The sequence below is a fragment of the Miniopterus natalensis genome, chromosome 18, assembly GCF_054644295.1.
Source record: "Miniopterus natalensis isolate mMinNat1 chromosome 18, mMinNat1.hap1, whole genome shotgun sequence".
NCBI lineage: Eukaryota > Metazoa > Chordata > Mammalia > Chiroptera > Miniopteridae > Miniopterus > Miniopterus natalensis.
In genome coordinates this window covers 256,089-263,289 of record NC_142098.1, presented here as the reverse complement: position 1 = coordinate 263,289, position 7,201 = coordinate 256,089, and positions in this window count along the sequence as shown.

The window sequence follows — 7,201 nt, the reverse complement described above, 5'->3', positions numbered from 1 at the left end:
GTTATGGTTATGTTGAGGGCTAGGGTTAGAGATCCTGTTAGGGTTACAATTGGACCTAGGGTTAGGGTCATGTTGAGGGCTAGGGTTAGAGATCCGGTTAGGGTTATGATTGGACCTAGGGTTAGGGTTATGTTGAGGGCTAGGGTTAGAGAGACTGTTAGGGATACGATTGGAGTTAGGGTTAGGGTTATGTTGAGGGATAGTTTTAGAGATCCGGTTAGGGTTACGATTGGACCTAGGGTTAGGGTTATGTTGAGGGCTAGGTTTAGAGATCCGGTTAGGGTTACGATAGGACCTAGGGTTAGGGTTATGTTGAGGGCTAGGGTTAGCGATCCGGTTAGGGGTACGATTGGACCTAGGGTAAGGGTTATGTTGAGGGCTAGGGTTAGCGATCCGGTTAGGGTTACGATTGGACCTAAGGTTAGGGTTATGTTGAGGGCTAGGGTTAGAGATCCGGTTAGGGTTACGATTGGACCTAGGGTTAGGATTATGTTGAGGGCTAGGGTTAGAGATCCGGTTAGGGTTACGATTGGACCTAGGGTTAGGGTTATGTTGAGGGCTAGGGTTAGAGATCTGGTTAGGCTTACGATTGGACCTAGGGTTAGAGTTATGTTGAGGGCTAGGGTTAGAGATCCGGTTAGGGTTACGATTGGACCTAGGGTTAGGGTTATGTTGAGGGCTAAGGTTAGATATCCGGTTAGGGTTACGATTGGAACTAGGGATAGGGTTATGTTGAGGGCTAGGGTTAGAGATCCGGTTAGGGTTACGATTGGACCTAGGGTTAGGGTTATGTTGAGGGCTAGGGTTAGTGATCCGGTTAGGGTTACGATTGGACCTAGGGTTAGGGTTATGTTGAGGGCTAGGGTTAGAGATCCGGTTAGGGTTACGATTGGACCTAGGGTTAGGGTTATGTTGAGGGCTAGGGTTAGCGATCCGGTTAGGGGTACGATTGGACCTAGGGTAAGGGTTATGTTGAGGGCTAGGGTTAGCGATCCGGTTAGGGTTACGATTGGACCTAAGGTTAGGGTTATGTTGAGGGCTAGGGTTAGAGATCCGGTTAGGGTTACGATTGGACCTAGAGTTAGGGTTATGTTGAGGGCTAGGGTTCGAGATCCGGTTATGCTTACGATTGGACCTAGGGTTAGGGTTATGTTGAGGGCTAGGGTTAGAGATCCGGATAGGGTTACGTTGGGACATAGGGTTAGGGTTATGTTGAGGGCTAGGGTTAGAGATCCGGTTAGGGATACGATTGGACCTAGGGTTAGGGTTATGTTGAGGGCTAGGGTTAGAGATCCGGTTAGGGTTACGATTGGACCTAGGGTTAGGGTCATGTTGAGGGCTAGGGTTAGAGATCCGGTTAGGGTTACGATTGGACCTAGGGTTAGGGTTATGTTGAGGGTTAGGGTTAGAGATCCGGTTATGGTTACGATTGGACCTAGGGTTAGTGTTATGTTGAGGGCTAGGGTTAGAGATCCGGTTAGGGTTATGATTGGACCTAGGGTTAGGTTTATGTTGAGGGCTAGGGTTAGAGAGACTGTTAGGGATACGATTGGAGCTAGGGTTAGGGTTATGTTGAGGGATAGTTTTAGAGATCCGGTTAGGGTTACGATTGGACCTAGGGTTAGGGTTATGTTGAGGGCTAGGGTTAGAGATCCGGTTAGGGTTACGATTGGACCTAGGGTTAGGGTTATGTTGAGGGCTAGGGTTAGAGATCCGGTTATGCTTACGATTGGACCTAGGGTTAGGGTTATGTTGAGGGCTAGGGTTAGAGATCCGGTTAGGGTTACGATTGGACCTAGGGATAGGGTTATGTTGAGGGTTAGGGTTAGAGATCCGGTTAGGGTTACGATTGGACCTAGGGTTAGGGTTATGTTGAGGGCTAGGGTTAGAGATCTGGTTATGCTTACGATTGGACCTAGGGTTAGGGTTATGTTGAGGGCTAGGGTTAGAGATCCGGTTAGGGTTACGATTGGACCTAGGGTTAGGGTTATGTTGAGGGCTAGGGTTAGAGATCCGGTTAGGGTTACGATTGGACCTAGGGTTAGGGTTATGTTGAGGGCCTGGTTAGAGATCCGGTTAGGCTTACGATTGGCCCTAGGGTTAGGGTTATGTTGAGGACTAGGGTTAGAGATCCAGTTAGGGTTACGATTGGACCTAGGGTTAGGGTTAAGTTGAGGGCTAGGGTTAGAGATCCGGTTAGGGTTACGATTGGACCTAGAGTTAGGGTTATGTTGAGGGCTAGGGTTCGAGATCCGGTTATGCTTACGATTGGACCTAGGGTTAGGGTTATGTTGAGGGCTAGGGTTAGAGATCCGGATAGGGTTACGGTGGGACATAGGGTTAGGGTTATGTTGAGGGCTAGGGTTAGAGATCCGGTTAGGGATACGATTGGACCTAGGGTTAGGGTTATGTTGAGGGCTAGGGTTAGAGATCCGGTTAGGGTTACGATTGGACCTAGGGTTAGGGTCATGTTGAGGGCTAGGGTTAGAGATCCGGTTAGGGTTACGATTGGACCTTGGGTTAGGGTTATGTGGAGGGTTAGGGTTAGAGTTCCGGTTAGGGTTACGATTGGACCTAGGGTTAGGGTTATGTTGAGGGCTAGGGTTAGAGATCCGGTTAGGGTTATGATTGGACCTAGGGTTAGGGTTATGTTGAGGGCTAGGGTTAGAGAGACTGTTAGGGATACGATTGGAGCTAGGGTTAGGGTTATGTTGAGGGATAGTTTTAGAGCTCCGGTTAGGGTTACGATTGGACCTAGGGTTAGGGTTATGTTGAGGGCTAGGGTTAGAGATCCGGTTAGGGTTACGATTGGACCTAGGGTTAGGGTTATGTTGAGGGCTAGGGTTAGCGATCCGGTTAGGGGTACGATTGGACCTAGGGTAAGGGTTATGTTGAGGGCTAGGGTTAGCGATCCGGTTAGGGTTACGATTGGACCTAGGGTTAGGGTTATGTTGAGGGCTAGGGTTAGAGATCCGGTTAGGGTTACGATTGGACCTAGGGTTAGGGTTATGTTGAGGGCTAGGGTTAGAGATCCGGTTAGGGTTACGATTGGACCTAGGGTTAGGGTTATGTTGAGGGCTAGGGTTAGCGATCCGGTTAGGGTTACGATTGGACCTAGGGTTAGGGTTATGTTGAGGGCTAGGTTTAGAGATCCGGTTAGGGTTACGATTGGACCTAGGGTTAGGGTTATGTTGAGGGCTAGGGTTAGAGATTCGGTTAGGGTTACGATTGGACCTAAGGTTAGGGTTATGTTGAGGGCTAGGGTTAGAGATCCGGTTAGGGTTACGATTGGACCTAGGGTTAGGATTATGTTGAGGGCTAGGGTTAGAGATCCGGTTAGGGTTACGATTGGACCTAGGGTGAGGGTTATGTCGAGGGCTAGGGTTAGAGACCCGGTTAGGGTTACGATTGGACCTAGGGTTAGGGTTATGTTGAGGGCTAGGGTTAGAGATCTGGTTAGGCTTACGATTGGACCTAGGGTTAGAGTTATGTTGAGGGCTAGGGTTAGAGATCCGGTTAGGATTACGATTGGACCTAGGGTTAGGGTTATGTTGAGGGCTAAGGTTAGAGATCCGGTTAGGGTTACGATTGGAACTAGGGATAGGGTTATGTTGAGGGCTAGGGTTAGAGATCCGGTTAGGGTTACGATTGGACCTAGGGTTAGGGTTATGTTGAGGGCTAGGGTTAGCGATCCGGTTAGGGTTACGATTGGACCTAGGGTTAGGGTTATGTTGAGGGCTAGGGTTAGAGATCCGGTTAGGGTTACGATTGGACCTAGGGTTAGGGTTATGTTGAGGGCTAGGGTTAAAGATCAGGTTAGGGTTACGATTGGACCTAGGGTTAGGGTTATGTTGAGGGCTAGGGTTAGAGATCCGGTTAGGGTTACGATTGGACCTAGGGTTAGGGTTATTTTGAGGGCCAGGGTTAGAGATCCGGTTATGCTTACGACTGGACCTAGGTTTAGGGTTATGTTGACGGCCAGGGTTAGAGATCCGGTTAGGGTTACGATTGGACCTAGGGTTAGGGTTATGTTGAGGGCCAGGGTTCGAGATCCGGTTAGGGTTACGATTGGACCTAGGGATAGGGTTATGTTGAGGGCTAGGGTTAGAGATCCGGTTAGGGTTACGATTGGACCTAGGGTTAGGGTTATGTTGAGGGCTAGGGTTAGCGATCCGGTTAGGGTTACGATTGGACCTAGGGTTAGGGTTATGTTGAGGGCTAGGGTTAGAGATCCGGTTAGGGTTACGATTGGACCTAGGGTTAGGGTTATGTTGAGGGCTAGGTTTAGAGATCTGGTTATGCTTACGATTGGACCTAGGGTTAGGGTTATGTTGAGGGCTAGGGTTAGAGATCCGGTTAGGGTTACGATTGGACCTAGGGTTAGGGTTATGTTGAGGGCTAGGGTTAGAGATCCGGTTAGGGTTACGATTGGACCTAGGGTTAGGGTTATGTTGAGGGCTAGGGTTAGAGATCCGGTTAGGCTTACGATTGGACCTAGGGTTAGGGTTATGTTGAGGGCTAGGGTTAGAGATCCGGTTAGGGTTACGATTGGACCTAGGGTTAGGGTTATGTTGAGTGCTAGGGTTAGAGATCCGGTTAGGGTTACGATTGGACCTAGAGTTAGGGTTATGTTGAGGGCTAGGGTTCGAGATCCGGTTATGCTTACGATTGGACCTAGGGTTAGGGTTATGTTGAGGGCTAGGGTTAGAGATCCGGATAGGGTTACGGTGGGACCTAGGGTTAGGGTTATGTTGAGGGCTAGGGTTAGAGATCCGGTTAGGTATACGATTGGACCTAGGGTTATGGTTATGTTGAGGGCTAGGGTTAGAGATCCGGTTAGGGTTACAATTGGACCTAGGGTTAGGGTCATGTTGAGGGCTAGGGTTAGAGATCCGGTTAGGGTTATGATTGGACCTAGGGTTAGGGTTATGTTGAGGGCTAGGGTTAGAGAGACTGTTAGGGATACGATTGGAGTTAGGGTTAGGGTTATGTTGAGGGATAGTTTTAGAGATCCGGTTAGGGTTACGATTGGACCTAGGGTTAGGGTTATGTTGAGGGCTAGGTTTAGAGATCCGGTTAGGGTTACGATAGGACCTAGGGTTAGGGTTATGTTGAGGGCTAGGGTTAGCGATCCGGTTAGGGGTACGATTGGACCTAGGGTAAGGGTTATGTTGAGGGCTAGGGTTAGCGATCCGGTTAGGGTTACGATTGGACCTAAGGTTAGGGTTATGTTGAGGGCTAGGGTTAGAGATCCGGTTAGGGTTACGATTGGACCTAGGGTTAGGATTATGTTGAGGGCTAGGGTTAGAGATCCGGTTAGGGTTACGATTGGACCTAGGGTTAGGGTTATGTTGAGGGCTAGGGTTAGAGATCTGGTTAGGCTTACGATTGGACCTAGGGTTAGAGTTATGTTGAGGGCTAGGGTTAGAGATCCGGTTAGGGTTACGATTGGACCTAGGGTTAGGGTTATGTTGAGGGCTAAGGTTAGATATCCGGTTAGGGTTACGATTGGAACTAGGGATAGGGTTATGTTGAGGGCTAGGGTTAGAGATCCGGTTAGGGTTACGATTGGACCTAGGGTTAGGGTTATGTTGAGGGCTAGGGTTAGCGATCCGGTTAGGGTTACGATTGGACCTAGGGTTAGGGTTATGTTGAGGGCTAGTGTTAGAGATCCGGTTAGGGTTACGATTGGACCTAGGGTTAGGGTTATGTTGAGGGCTAGGGTTAGCGATCCGGTTAGGGGTACGATTGGACCTAGGGTAAGGGTTATGTTGAGGGCTAGGGTTAGCGATCCGGTTAGGGTTACGATTGGACCTAAGGTTAGGGTTATGTTGAGGGCTAGGGTTAGAGATCCGGTTAGGGTTACGATTGGACCTAGGGTTAGGATTATGTTGAGGGCTAGGTTTAGAGATCCGGTTAGGGTTACGATTGGACCTAGGGTGAGGGTTATGTCGAGGGCTAGGGTTAGAGATCCGGTTAGGGTTACGATTGGACCTAGGGTTAGGGTTATGTTGAGGGCTAGGGTTAGAGATCTGGTTAGGCTTACGATTGGACCTAGGGTTAGAGTTATGTTGAGGGCTAGGGTTAGAGATCCGGTTAGGGTTACGATTGGACCTAGGGTTAGGGTTATGTTGAGGGCTAAGGTTAAAGATCCGGTTAGGGTTACGATTGGAACTAGGGATAGGGTTATGTTGAGGGCTAGGGTTAGAGATCCGGTTAGGGTTACGATTGGACCTAGGGTTAGGGTTATGTTGAGGGCTAGGGTTAGAGATCCGGTTAGGGTTACGATTGGACCTAGGGTTAGGGTTATGTTGAGGGCTAGGGTTAGAGATCCGGTTATGCTTACGACTGGACCTAGGTTTAGGGTTATGTTGAGGGCCAGGGTTAGAGATCCGGTTAGGGTTACGATTGGACCTAGGGTTAGGGTTATGTTGAGGGCTAGGGTTAGAGATCCGGTTATGCTTACGATTGGACCTAGGGTTAGGGTTATGTTGAGGGCTAAGGTTAGAGATCCGGTTAGGGTTACGATTGGACCTAGGGTTAGGGTTATGTTGAGGGCTAGGGTTAGAGATCCGGTTAGGGTTACGATTGGACCTAGGGTTAGGGTTATGTTGAGGGCCAGGGTTCGAGATCCGGTTAGGGTTACGATTGGACCTAGGGATAGGGTTATGTTGAGGGCTAGGGTTAGAGATCCGGTTAGGGTTAGGATTGGACCTAGGGTTAGGGTTATGTTGAGGGCTAGGGTTAGCGATCCGGTTAGGGTTACGATTGGACCTAGGGTTAGGATTATGTTGAGGGCTAGGGTTAGAGATCCGGTTAGGGTTACGATGGACCTAGGGTTAGGGTTATGTTGAGGGCTACGGTTAGAGATCCGGTTAGTGTTACGATTGGACCTAGGGTTAGGGTTATGTTGAGGGCTAGGGTTAGAGATCCGGTTAGGGTTACGATTGGACCTAGGGTTAGGGTTATGTTGAGGGCTAGGGTTAGAGATCCGGTTAGGGTTACGATTGGACCTAGGGTTAGGGTTAGGTTGAGGGCCAGGGTTAGAGATCCGGTTATGCTTACGATTGAACCTAGGGTTAGGGTTATGTTGAGGGCTAGGGTTAGAGATCCGGTTAGGGTTACGATTGGACCTAGGGTTAGGGTTATTTTGAGGGCTAGGGTTAGCGATCCGGTTACGGTTACGATTGTACCTAGGGTT